The 14,532-nt window shown below is 42.9% G+C and overlaps 1 pseudogene; it reads right to left on the bottom strand.

Annotated features, from left to right (window-relative positions):
- Positions 1-2,453: 2,453 nt before the first annotated feature.
- On the bottom strand, positions 2,454-3,694 carry LOC129019043 (pleckstrin homology domain-containing family B member 2-like; annotated as a pseudogene).
- Positions 3,695-14,532: the final 10,838 nt, after the last annotated feature.

The following is a 14,532-nucleotide window of genomic DNA, read 5'->3' as shown; positions in this document are numbered from 1 at the left end:
ATACAGCTTTAATAACGATTATAATCTGAACAAAGCCGTTCTTATTATACAGGATGGAAAATCCTCAAAGCAACATTTTAAACCATGAACACTACTGTTGTCATACGTTGCATCTATCCAGAGACGACAGATAAACACACATCCTTCCAGGTGGGAATAGACACTCTCATGTCAACAAGTCCCCTAGGACTGGCGATAAAAACAGACTTGTGGTCACCGCTTGGTTTCTCTGGTGTCTGGCTTCATGTGGAATCCTATGTAAGCTGGCCTCAGAGGGAAGTGACTGAGCAGCAAAGCAAGACAGCATGTATGTAACTAGTCGAGCAAAATAACATGTCTGTGCTACCTGGAACGTATGTTAGGGAAAACAGGACCGTATGGAGCGTGGGGCAGAGATATTCCCTGCGCCAAACTGCCTTTGTAAAATCACATGTTTAAAGCACACAGGACAGAAAACCAGAATAATTCCAAGCTTGAAAACATGAAATAACAGAAACATGAATATTTGAAATACATACTTCATAATATTGGAAATAAGAGCATTGGACAGAAAGGCAGGACTGGGTTTTCCAGAGACTCCCACATTTTGGGGCTCAAAATTCCATGTTCTAAGCTTCTCTATCACGCAGAGATCAAGAACAAAAGCAAGGCTGGGGTCCTGGCCAGACTGAGTGGTATCTTGAGCCAGTCCCTGTGTCCTGAGGGCACCTGGGCCCCATTTCCCATCCATAACCCAAGTTTGCTCAGCTATGGTCTGTCCTGGTGCTCGGTGGACAGCCACAGGCCCCCGTTCCTGTGGGCCTTCAGGGGGCAAGAGAAAGCAATCCCCCCACAGTCCAACCCCCCAGAAGGCCTGAAATGGAAACGCTCTAACTAAGGCTTTCCTTCCACTTCCCCACCTTTCTTTTAATATTATTCTCTCAACAAGTAGAAAAATAGGCTGTAAGGAGGCTTAGGCAGCAATGCAAACACCCCAGGCAGATACACACTCAAATAGCTCTCTCTGAATAAAGCAAATCTGCCTCCACACGCTTGTTTGTTATTGTTCTGGCTTCTCCAAGTTTTAAAGGATAAAACCCTAAAACTCAGAAGCTCAAATCAATTCCTAATGAGGGATATGTTTTCCAAATATGGCCACCAACACCATACAAGAATAACCTGAGAATAAGAAGCTAGGGGCCGGGCACAGTGGCTCAAGCCTGTAATCCCAGCACTTTGGGAGGCCAAGGCGGGTGGATCACAAGGTCAGGAGTTCAAGACCAGCCTGGCCTAGATAGTGAAACCCCATCTCTACTAAAAAAAATAAATAAATAAATCAATACAAAAAAAAATTAGCCAGGCTTGGTGGTGTGCGCCTGTAATCCTAGCTACTCGGGAGGCTGAGGCAGAGAATTGCTTGAACCCAAGAGGTGGAGGTTGCAGTGAGCCTAGATCATGCCACTGCACTCAAGCCTGGGTGACAGAGCGAGACTCTGTCTTAAAAAAAAGAAAAGAAAAGAAAGAAAAAGAAGAAGCTAGGGTTAGGCAGATTTCTGAAGCATCGTTTTTTCAAAGGCTGGCTGTGCCCTCTCATCCTGAGGAGTCACCCTTGCTGGGGGCCTGTGGAGCCCCAGAAGGCGGGTCAGGGGGCTCTCACACCACAGCCTCGGAGAAGTAACCAGAAGCTTACCAATCCACAACTCCTAAAGTAACATGCAACCAGTTCTGGTCTGTGGCTTGAAAAAGTTAAACAGAAAGGAGCTGTAGATTTTCTTGCCACAATCACTCATGACGCATACAACACTGTATTACTGGCATAACATGAAAATAAATTATCCCTGAAGCACTACGCGTAACTCCAAAAAGAAAATGCTTTTCAAAACAGCTATGCTCAAATAAAGTATTCCGAGACTTCCGTAAGGACAGTCCTAGAACGAGCCAGTGCCCCTGGAGAGCCCATGTTTGAACAAAATAGCACAGTTCTGGCCGGGCATGGTGGCTCGTGCCTCTAATCCCAGCATGCTGGGAGGCCAAGGTGGGCAGATCATAAGGTCAGGAGATCAAGACCATCCCGACCAACATGGTGAAACCCGATCTCTACTAAAAATACAAAAATTAGCCGGGTATGGCGGCACATGCTTGTAATCCCAGCTACTCGGGAGGCTGAGGCAGGAGAATCACTTGAACCCTGGAGGCAGAGGTTGCAGTGAGCCAAGATCGTGCCACTGCACTCCAGCCTAGGTGACAAAGCTAGACTCCATCTCAAAAAAAAAAAAGAAAAAAGAAAAAAATAGCACAGTTCAAACCTTTCTCTGTGGTACTTATGTGGATTAGTTACAATTATGATGTCACTACTTTCAAAGGAACGATTAAAATTATTATTAAAAACATTTGTCACAAACAGAAATGCCCTGTGAATAATATTACTGTACACAGGGTTATCAGAAGCTATGCACATCAAGACCTTACGGCCTCTAGAAGACCAAGAATAGAGACCCTAAGGCCATGACCATGGCAACTCCTGCCAACATGCCCACTGCCAGGTCACTGTCATTGTCTCGACAACACTCTTGAATGATGACTTGGTTAGCAGACTGCTGTCCATAAAGTCCTGCATACGAGTACTGGTAGAGCACAGCATACGCCTGTCCATTAGCAGCATAGACAATTTGAGTTCCTGGCAGGCACACACCACTGTATGGCTCATAGCCCTATTCCTCAGTGGCCGGTGCAGCACAGGCCGTGTGTGGTGGAGGGGAGGAAACCACGGGTATCTCATCAGTCATGACTGTGGAGCCCACATAGTCTGTGTTTGTCCTGGAATCTTGGAGTGTAAATTTCCAGGCCAAGCAATCACTGTGTTTTCTGCACAAAGACTAATTGCTTTCCCATCTGAGCAAACAATCTGCAGCATGCAGTCTTTTTCCATATATATATATGGATATGTATTTTAATAAGAATATTATATATTATAATATATAATATAATATATATTCATATATTTTTATATATTATATATTATATATAATATTTAATATATATAATATAATAATTCTATAATATATAACATATATATTTTAATAAGAATACTATATATTATATAATTATATTTAAATATTAATGTATATTATATTGAAATATAATTATATAATATGTAAATATTATTTATTATACAATATATAATACATATTTTATACATTTTTGGGGGTGGGGGACAGGGTCTCATTGATCTCATTCCATCACCCAGGCTGGAGTGCAGTGGTGCAATCTCGGCTCAATGCAACCTCCACCTCCCAGGTTCAAGCAATTCTCCTGCCTCAGCCTCCCGAGTAGCTGGGATTACAGGTGCATGCCACCATGACTGGCTAATTTTTGTATTTTTAGGTGAGACAAGGTTTCACCATGTTGGCCAGGCTGGTCTCGAACTCCTGACCTCAAGTGATCCTCCTGCCTCGACCTCCCAAAGTGCTGGGATTACAGATGTGAGCCACCACTCCCGGCAGTATGCAGTCTTTTGACTTTCCATGCAGAGGCTGACTATCCCGACATTCCTGCCCGGTAGGGATGTTGAGGCATTCCACTTGCATGTGGACCTTATCCTCAACACTCTGCCGAGTCTGTTCATCATAATAGGTCAGGTACCATCTGACCACAGGTCAAACCAATTCTTATTCCAGAGCTTCAATATAGCACTCTGTTGCAGCAACCAGCCACTCTTCAGGCCATCTCGTCACCCACCAGCCAGAGTGGAGAATGCAAAGACACTGCTGGGGTTCCTCAGCTGCAACTGTCACACCATTATCTATTCTTCTAATGTAATACTGCATTTGGTTTGAGAATATTTTATCTCGAATTTTTACACCTATATCCATAAGTAAAATCAGCCTATAGTTTTACTTTTGAAATATTTTTATTGGCTTTTATAAAATGTAATGCTAGCTTTCATAAAATGAATTCGGAAACAGGAAAATATTTCATAAGACAATTTGGGGTGCTTTTCATCTACTTCTAATGAATGATCATTAAACTCTTATGAGCCAAGGAGACCTTTAAAAATTTAATGAAACCTTTGGACTTGAGCCCTATAAAATAGTATGTGCTCACTTAAGCTTAATTTAGCATACAATTTACAGGGGTTCTTCAGATTTTACTCTGCATTACAACCCTGGCCAATTAGAATGAGAATGCAATGATGTGTTTATTTTTCCATTTTCTCACTAAACCATAAGGACCATAAGGAGAGGGACTGAGTATGTCTTAGTCACCATCCAGCACTTAATGTAGTAGGCACTGTTTAGAACCTTGATATGCTGTTTCACATAATCCTTCCAGCAACCTTTCAAGATAGGTTTATTGGCAAAGTCCTCTGACATAAACCACCTTGTAAACAGCTTTCTTTCCAGTTATCAGAATGCCCCTGAGCTAGTTGAAACCATAGGCATTAAACATAAACGGGCTAATGCACCCTGAAAATAATGCAGGAGTTTGAATAGAAACTCACTTACCAGCTTAAAACTATCTGAATATGAATGAACTTTCTTCTTTTATTCCTGTGGTAGGAATTTCAGGCCCCAATGCCTGGGCCCAACAGTAAGAATCAGGACCACGTCTCCACGGCCTCTAGGAAGAGCCTGGCCTCTCTTCAGGCCAGCACGCAATGCATCCGGGCATACAGAATTCTGCACCTTCCCTATGTCATGTCTCTGATGAGATCCCCCTGAAGAAATGCTGTTCTTCTAACTGGACGAAGAGAGCCAATGTGAGACAATAAAAATACATATATTTAGTCTTAGTCCACAGTTCCTGGCACATGAGCTTCTAAGACCCATAGTATCTCTGGCATGACTAAGAGTGGTTTTTTTGGACTTGAAGACAGAAATGTCATTCGACCCAGCAATCCCATTACTGGGTATATACCCAGAGGAATATAAATAACTCTGTTATAAAGACACATGAACACATATGTTCATTGCAGCACTATTCACGATAGCAAAGACATGGAATCTACCTAAATGCCCATCAATGATAGACTGAGTAAAGAAAATGTGTCACATATACACCATGGAATACTACACAGCCATAAAAAAGAATGAGATGATGTTCTTCGCAGGAACACGGATGGAGCTGGAGGTCATTATTCTGAGCAAACTAACACAGGAACAGAAAAATAAATACCATATATCCTCACTTATAATTTGGAGCTAAATCATGAGAACACATGGACACATAGAGGGGGAAAACACACACTCAGGTCTATCAGAAGGCGGAGAGGTGGGAGGAAGGAGAGGATCAGGAAAAATAACTAATGGATACTAGGCTTAATACCTGGGTGATGAAATAATCTGTTCAACAAAGCCCCATGACACAAGTTTACCTACGTAAAAAACCTGCCCTTGTACCCCTGAACTTAAAATAAAAGTTAAGGGCAGGGAACAGTGGCTCAAGCCTGTAATGCCAGAACTTTGGAAGGCCAAGGTGGGTGGATCACTTGAGTCCAGGAGTTCGAGACCAGCCTGGCCAACATGATGAAACCCCGTCTCTACTAAAAATACAAAAATTAGCTGGGTGTGTTGGCACATACCTGCAGTCCCAGCTACTCAGGAGGCTGAGGCACGAGAATCGCTTGAACCTGGGAGGCAGAGGTTGCAGTGAACCGAGGTTGCGCCCCTGCAATCCAGTCTGGGCAACAGAGTGAGACTCCATCTCAAACAACAACAACAACAAAAATGAATAAATAAATGTTTTTTTAAAAAAGAGTGTCTTTCTATATGTTAATGAGATGACTGGTGACTAGCTGGTTGCCAGAAAGCCCAATGCATGATTATAGGATTGGAACTTTCAGTTTCACACCCTGATCTTCAGGGAGAAGAGAGAGCCAGAGATTGAGTTCAATCACCAATGGCCAAGGATTTAATCCATCATTCCTAAAAACCCCTAAACAAGGGGCTTCGTGGAGCTTTGAGGTTAGTGAACTCATGGAGGTGCTGGGGGAATGGGGCACCCATTCCCCGTGGCTTGCCCTGTATGTCTCTTCATTTGGCTGTTCTGAGTTGTATCCTTTATAACAAACCAGTAAATGTAAGTAGAGGGTTTTCCCATGTTTTTCCAGCAAATTCTCAAACATGAGCAGAAGGGCATGGAAACTCCTGATTTATAGCCAGCCAGTCAGAACCAAAGTGCAGGTCGCAACCCAGGACATGCGATTGGCATCTAAAGTGAGGCCAGTCTTGTGGGACTGAGCCATGAACTATGGGACCTGCACTAACTCCAGGTAATAATTATCAGACTTGAATGGAATTGTAGATCATCCAGTTGTTGTCCGAAGAACTAGAGAACTGCTTAATGTGAGGGGAAGAAAAACAAACACATTTGGTATCAAAAGTTTTGTGAGTCAACACGGTTCAGGCACCAGTGAGCTGCTGGAACAGTGCCCCCTCCATTTCCCCAGGTCACTAATGAAGTGGAGGAAAACTGCAGCCTCTTTCTCCCTTCTGTCTTTTTTCTTGCTAAACTAAAACAGACTGGAAGCAGCGTTTGAATTTGTTTTTGTTTTACTCATATTCCATGCAGCTAGCTTCTCTGTATAAAGGCCCCATGCACTTAGAGGAAAAACATCTTGCTTCAACTTCCACCTATGGAACTAGAAATTTTGCTTTTAATCCAGCTAGTGCAGTAGATTTTTCACTACCTATTTTTCAAATAAGAACATTGAAATTTAACATTAATTGGTCCAAGTTCACACAACATTGCAGCATCAGGGCCCAACGGGGAAGCCTGCTACAGCAGTTACTGCTTCAGGGGACCACCACTGCATCACCCCATATACAAGGTGTTCAATCATTCTCCCCACACGCATATCTTTTTCTAAATCCACCCACATTTGAGAAGTTTCTCTGGTTCAATTATTTCATTGAGGGGGCAGAGACGGCTCACCGCAGGAAGTCACACCAGAGTGGGGAAGAAGGGACAGAAACCCAAGAGTAGGAATCCTTCTCCCAAGCACACAGTGAGAACTAGGTTGGCAAGAATTGAGTGTCATTAAGCTTTTAGTCTCCCATGTATGTCTTATCAGGCCCCACAACAATTCTTTGTGGAACGTTAAGGAAGAAAAGGTCACATGATAAATAGTTGTGTCTTCCCCTTCCCTAATCTCATTTACTTTCCTCCAGAAACATGTTTCATTCTGACTAAGTCTTGGCCTAGACGTTCTGTGATCTCAGACTTATCAAACTGCTTTGACGTTAAGCTTGGTCTTTCTTGCCAATTATAGATTCCTTTCTCTGTTAAAACAGCCCTCTAGCTCAGAATGGAATTTCAACACCATCCCTGGACTTTCCCTTTGGGCAGGTCTAGGAGCACTCAGCAAGATGATTGGTTCAGCAACTGTGATTGTGACAATGGGTTTTCAGTGTGAATCTTTTCTAAAGGAGTAGAATCCTGAGACACCTGTTAGGAAGCGTGCTTGGGCTTGTGAATCTCCAAGACAGGCACTCATTTTCTTGTTTAGGCTTCTTGTGCAACTGGCCTCATTTTTTAAATTCACATATTAGTTTTTTCCCCACACCGATAGTTTCTACTCTTCCTAGAAAATGTGATGCTAAAACAGAAAAACAGTGGCACCCTTATGTCCATGGAAGATGATAATACCTAGCTGATTGTTAGTAACAATAGCAGCAAACACTTAGGTAGCCCTTACTTCGTGTCAGGTACTGTTTTAAGTTCTTTCTATGTATTAACTCTTTTCATCAGCACAGCAACCCTATGAGGTAGGTCTAGTGTTATTCCTACTTTACACACGGGAAAACCGAGCCACAGAGGGTTTAAGTAAATTGTCCAGCTATTAAGTGGTGGATTTGAAGTCAGAGTCTTTGCCCTTAATTACCACACAATTTTGCTTCTCATAGAGTATATTTCTGAATAAGCTTCTGTAAGGGCAATGGTCTCAGGCTTCAGTGGAAGTCACAGTTCAGACCTCGGGAGCCCTACCATTCTCCAGCAGATATGGCATGCCCCACACATAAACACGAAAGCATGAAAAAGGCTTTCGGTCAACTACTGATTTCTGGACATCTTTGCTGTTGTCTTTTTGTAAGAAAAAAAAAAACGATGGAGGAAATGAGTATGCATGCTTGCAGCAAGACACTAATTTTGAAAAATTTTTGGAAAAAGTGTGATTTTGTTAAAGAAATGTAGTTGGTTATTTTCAGAAGGCTTATAGAAAGTCAAAACAAGTCAGGCATGGTGGCTCACATCTGTAATCCTGGCACTTTGGGAGGCTAAAGCAGCAGGATCCCTTGAGGCCAATTGTTCAAGGCCTGCCTGGGCAACATAGTGAGATCCCATTTCTACAAAAAAAAAATTAGGCAGGCATGGTGGCATGTTTCTGTAGTCCCAGTTGCTTGTGAGGCTGAAGCAAGAGGATTGTGTGAGTCCAGACTCAGGAGTTCAAGGTCACAGTAAGCTATGATCACATCCCTGCTCTCCAGTCTGGGCAACAGAGTGAGATCCTGTCTGTGAAAGAAAAAAAAGAAAAGAGAAGAAAAACCACCTAAATCTCTTCTTAAAAATATCTAATGCCCTTTAATAACAGAAAAAGAATAATTTGTAATTTGTGCATCACGTGTTTTTATGAAAACAGTGTACTTAGCATTATTTCATTATAAATACAAACATAAAATAACAATAACAAAAAAAAACCCTACACGAATTTCAAACCACATGAGAGATTTACCTAAAAACAAGTAGAGAGATTGTTTTTCCTGCCCTAACTCTCTAATCTAGGATCCCTAACATACAGGGAAAAAGGGGTAGCTAAACTGTCTATTAGACTACTACTTCGGAGGCACTGGAGTAGAATTTGTTGTTGTTGTTGTTTTTAATTTTTTCACTATGATATGCACCATATGTATCTGAGTACTTATAATATAGATAAACAATTTAATCACTAATTAGTAGTGAACACTTATTAAAGCCACCACCATTTGTGACTAAATTCTGGGCCAGGGAATATAGATGGAAAAGATATACTACTTATAGAGTTGGGCCATGAAGAGTTCCCAGATGGGATTCTCACTCCACTCATCCATTCCCTGGATGATGCTGAGGGGCAGGTATTAGTTTGCTGGGGCTACCATGACAAAATATCACAGACTTGGAGGGGCTTAAAGAACAGAAATTTATTTTCTCACAGTTCTGGAAGCTGGAAGCCGGAAGCCCATCACCGAGGTGCTGGCAGGTTTGGTTTCTCCTAAAGCCTTGCTCACCGGCAGGCAGACAGCTGCCCTCTCACCATGTTCTCACATGGGCTTTCCTCTCTGTGTGCACCTCCCTGGTGTCTCTTTATATCTCCAAATTTCCTCTTCTTCTTATAAAAACATCGGTCACATTAGATTAGGGCCCATCCTAACAGCTTTGTTTTAATTTAATCACATCTTTAAAGGCCCTGTTTCCAGATATAGTCACGTTCTGAGGAACTGTGGGCTAGAGTTTCAACATACGAATCTGGGGAAGATACAATTCAGTACATAACAGTGACCTGGAAGCCAAATATGGAGACACAAGATGGAAGGATCCTGGGTCCCCAAATAGCCCCTTGGAAGAGAGAAGCCTAGAAGACCTCTCAACTAAGAACAACAGCATTAGACTTTTTGTGAGCAACCCATGAACTTTTAATTTTGTTAAACAACTTATATTTTGGGATTATTTATAACAGAATCCTACACTGACCAAATGAAAGAAAGCTGAACCATTCCCTGCTGAGTATCTAATTAAATCAGGTTTTAATACACTGGCTTCTGGTGAGGAGAAAGAGTACAAATGAAGAGAGATAATTCTAGACCTGCAGCCTCTGAAATTGATTTGGTGGAATTGACCGTGGGCAATTGATTCTGCAACGAACTAGTACATTAATTAATGCTAAGTGGTATGATTAATTTGAATTATGTTTTCTTTAAGTGCAATGAATAGTTTGGGTTCTTATCTGTACCCGAAAAAAAATTCAGAATTAACACATCTGAATTAGTTAATTTGCAGTTGTTTGGTAAATCGGTCTAGCCCCATTTTCTTGAGTAAGCATATTTCTGGAGAGAAAAAGAAAGCAAAAGAAAAAGCTCCAAATTCTAAGAGCTTTATGATCTCCATGAGGTCAGTTGAAGAGTGACTACCAGAAGCAGAGGCCTGCCAGCACCCACTATTCTTCTGTTCAGAGACAGTAAATTAGGATTTTAAGGGAAGAAAAAAGGAATTGGAAAGGCAGCTTCTTGGCAACTTAAATTTCCTAGGCTGCTGAAAGGGGAATCCTCCACAGTGAGCAGTGAGATGCTGAAAAAAGATGGGGTGCAGGCAAATGTTGCTCACAAGTAGCCCACGGAGGAGAAGGACCCTAAATTATGTGGAAGGTGAAGAATGCTTCTAAATAGAGCGTGGGGTCTGTAGAGGATCCATGGAGGCTCATCACAGCTTCCTGGTGGTGAAGACAGACAGCGCCTGCTTCAATTGGTCCCCTTGTCCCCAGCCTCGCTAAACTGTTCCCCTCTTCAAGTCTTTTCTGTCTTGGACAAGTAGATTTATCCGATCTTCAGCGATGGAAAAACTGACTCACCTTGGCCACCTATTCTTCTCAATCTTTTGCATCTTCCACCTGGCTGTTAGCTTTTAAAACTAAAAGCAAGAGTTTGATTCTTATTTCTTGGGTTCTGCTATGACAACTGTCCCTTGAGGCAACAGAGCTTGGTTTCTGTCTGCCCAGCAGCAGGAGGTTCATGGAGTAACAGAGAATATCACACACACCAAAACCTCTCTTAATATATCAAAGCATATTCCTGCCAAACATCAAAATAAAGAGCCGGAAAAATTTTCCCCTTTTTATGTTTGTTTTTGGGGAAAAAACAACCAAAGAAACTGCACATTATCTAAGGAAACATTTACAGACAAATGCAATCTGTTCTCTCATGGGAATCCCTGGCACAAAATCCAATGACTGATGTGGTCACACTGTACTCTACAGAGAGGCTGCGGCTATCGGGTGAAACAGAACTCCTCACAGAGACCAAACAAGGTTTGTGGGTTACCAGACACTGGTGTTCTCTTACAGACAAAGTGTGGTCTTGTCAGGTGACATTCCAAAGGCACATGTCATCTTGGGTGTTCAGGTTGAAACTACCATTGTGGAGAAATCTCCTGTTTAGATGACAAAACAATATCAAGCACAGCTTAGAAATTCTACATTTACCAGCCCGGCCAACATGGTGACACCCGTCTCTACTAAAAATACAAAACTTAGCGAGGCATGGTGGCATGTGCCTGTAATCCTAGCTACTCAGGAGGCTGAGGCACGAGAATTACTTGAACCTGGGAGGCGGAGGTAGCAGTGAGCCAAGATCGCACCACTGTACTCCAGCCTCCAGCCAGGATGACAGAGAGAGACTCCATCTCAAAAAAAAAAAAAGAAGCCGGGCATGGTGGTTCATGCCTGTAATCCCAGCACTTTGGGAGGCTGAAGCAGGTGGATCACCTGAGGTTGGGAGTTCGAGACCAGCCTGACCAACATGGAGAAACCCCGTCTCTACTAAAAATACAAAATTAGCCAGGTGTGGTGGTGCATGCCTGTAATCCCAATTACTCAGCAGGCTGAGGCAGGAGAATCACTTGAACCCGGGAGGCGGAGGTTGCGGTGAGCCAAGATCGCGCCACTGCACTCCAGCATGGGCAAGAAAAGTGAAACTCCGTCTCAAAAAGAGAAGAAATTCTACATTTGACATAGAATTAAACTATTAGCCAATTCAGAGTGGCTTATTTCCCTCTGTTTCATAGAAAGTTGACCTAGATAAAAGTCAAACTCATGGTTTGTGTTTAAATAATTAAAAACTTGAAATGATGTACAAGTGGTAATAACTGACCAAGTTTCAAGAACAAAATAGCCTAAAATGCTCTTAATTTAAGACACTTTGGGCCAGGCGTGGTGGCTCACTCCTGTAATCCCAACGCTTTGGGAGGAAGCCGAGGCGGGTGGATCACTTAAGATCTGGAGTTCAAGACCAGCCTGGCCAACATGGTGAAAGCTTGTCTCTACTAAAACTACAAAAATTAGCCAGGGATGGTGGCATGCACCTGTAATTCCAGCTACTTGGGAGCCTAAGGCAGTAAAACTGCTTGAACCCAAGAGGTGGAGGTTGCAGTGAGCCAAGATTGTGCCACTGCACTCCAGGCTGGGCAATAGAGACCCTGTCTCAAACAAAACAAAACAAAACAAAACAAATTGGATTTGAGACATCAGGAAGCCACCAAGTGACTATCAATATTTTGACCCCAACTCTGAGTATTGTTTGGGATAGGTTATATCCTCGGATTTTTTTACCCTTCTTTGCCAGTGGGAGGCTCTAAAAAAGTCCAGAGAATCTTCCTCCAATTCAGAAATAGCCAAAGATCAGCACAAACAAACACAAAGCAGCATGAAGAACTGTTTTCTACTGCTGGAATACCAGAAAATCTGAGCAGGAGACAAGAAGTGTTGCCAGGACATGGCTTTACTGGTTGAGTTGGTTGGGTAGGCAGGTGGTTTAGTTTGGTTCTTTCCCCTGCATTCAACTTATAAATTAGGTGGCAAATGACAAGAAAATTGACCAAGATGGTGAATCACTCATGAGAGTTAAGGAATTACCCCCGCCCAACCTAACATTTTCCAGACATGGAAATTGACATCTGGAGAAGGAGTGACTTTCCACCATCCCTCAGCAAGTTAGTTGCAGCACTTGGAACAAGAACCCTGTTCTATCTCTGAGTCCAAGACTGTTCCCACTTCAAAAGTGATCATGGGCTTCATCATAAAAATCTACCTACCAGCTCTGAGCCTAGCCATCTTCCCTCACCCCCACCACAACCACAAACCACAGCTTCTGCTTGACAGCCCTACAATATCATCACGATGAAAACTCACGAGAACAATAGCATGGAAGTTCAAGGTTCAAACTGAGACAGAAACTGGATGTACAGCATGTAGCAGGTGGTGAATAAATATTTTATTAATAAATTAATGAGTGATCATGTGAATAAAGTTGGTGTATTGTCAGGGCATTAGGCACATAAACAGCAGCTTACGGTGTATAATGGGCTTCCTTTTAGGGTTTACTTTCTCAAAATATTTGGGTAAGGGTTACCTGATAATGCTAAACATTCATAACGGTAAGTATAGACTTCAAATTAGGCTCACTCCACTGTTCAAATGCTTTAAGTAAAACGTCAAAATTCAGAACATCTGGAATGAAATAATGCTTGGTTAGTCTTTGTAATTAAACTACTCTTAAAATTATATTAAAAATCAGGCCAGGCGCCGTGGTTTACTCCTGTAATCCCAGCCCTTTGGGAGGCCAAGGTGGGCAGATAACCTGAGGGCAGGAGTTAGAGACCAGCCTGGCCAACATGGAGAAACCCCATTTCTACTAAAAATACAAAAGTTAGCCAGGTGTAGTGGTGGGCACCTGTAGTCTCAGCTACTGGGGAGGCTGAGGCAGAAGAATCGCTTGAACCCTGAAGATGGAGGTTGCAGTGAGCCAAGATGGTGCCATTGCACTCCAGCCTGAGCAACAGAGCAAGACTTTCTCTCAAAACAAACAAACAAAAATGATATTAAAAATCAAAACGGTTTTAAATGTATTACAGTGGTTGTTGCTGGGACTGCCATTAGGGAGGAATTTCTCCTCCCTTTTTTACCTTTCTCTATATGCTGAATTTTGTAATATTAAAAATAAGATTTAAGGCCAGGTGCGGTGGCTCACGCCTGTAATCCCAGTGCTTTGGGAGGCTAAGGCGGGTGGATCATGAGGTCAGGGGATCGAGACCATCCTGGCTAACACAGTGAAAGCCCGTCTCTACTAAAAACACACACACAAAAAATTAGCCGGGCGTGGTGGCGGGCACCTGTAGTCCCAGCTACTCGGGAGGCTGAGGCGGGAGAATGGCGTGAACCCAGGAGGCAGAGCTTGCAGTGAGTGGAGATGGCACCACTGCACTCCAGCCTGGGTGACAGAGCAAGACTCTGTATTTAAAAAAAAAAAAAAAAAAAAAAAAGATTTAAAAGGGCAGGCCAGGCGTGGAGCTCATGCCTGTAGTCTCAGCACTTTGGAAGGCCGAGGTAGGCAGATCACTTGAGGTCAGGAGTTCCAGACCAGCCTGGCCAACATGGTGAAATCCCTTCTCTACTAAAAATACAAAAATTAGCTGGGTGTGTGGTGGTGCCCGCCTGTAATCCCAGCTACTTGGGAGTCTGAGGAAAGAGCATTGCTTGAACCAGGGAGGCGGAGGTTGCAGTGAACCAAGATCGTGCCACTGCACTCCAGCCTGGGTGACAGAGGGAGACTCCTCCGTCTCATTAAAAAAATAAAAAATAAAGGGCAAACCAGTGTGAGAACAAACTGAAAGAGGTCAAGCATGGTAGCCCCTATTGCCTTGCCTGCCAGGTTCTTGATCTGGGGGATACAGCAGTGCATGGAAGAGCCCAGGCTTTGGTCCTCAGAGCCCTACATTCAAGACAGGGCATCAGATGACTAGCAAATGAGC

Source organism: Pongo pygmaeus, chromosome 17, assembly GCF_028885625.2.
Source record: "Pongo pygmaeus isolate AG05252 chromosome 17, NHGRI_mPonPyg2-v2.0_pri, whole genome shotgun sequence".
Classification (NCBI taxonomy): domain Eukaryota; kingdom Metazoa; phylum Chordata; class Mammalia; order Primates; family Hominidae; genus Pongo; species Pongo pygmaeus.
Note: the sequence above shows the minus strand (reverse complement) of the source record. Positions and strands in the feature narration are given on the sequence as shown.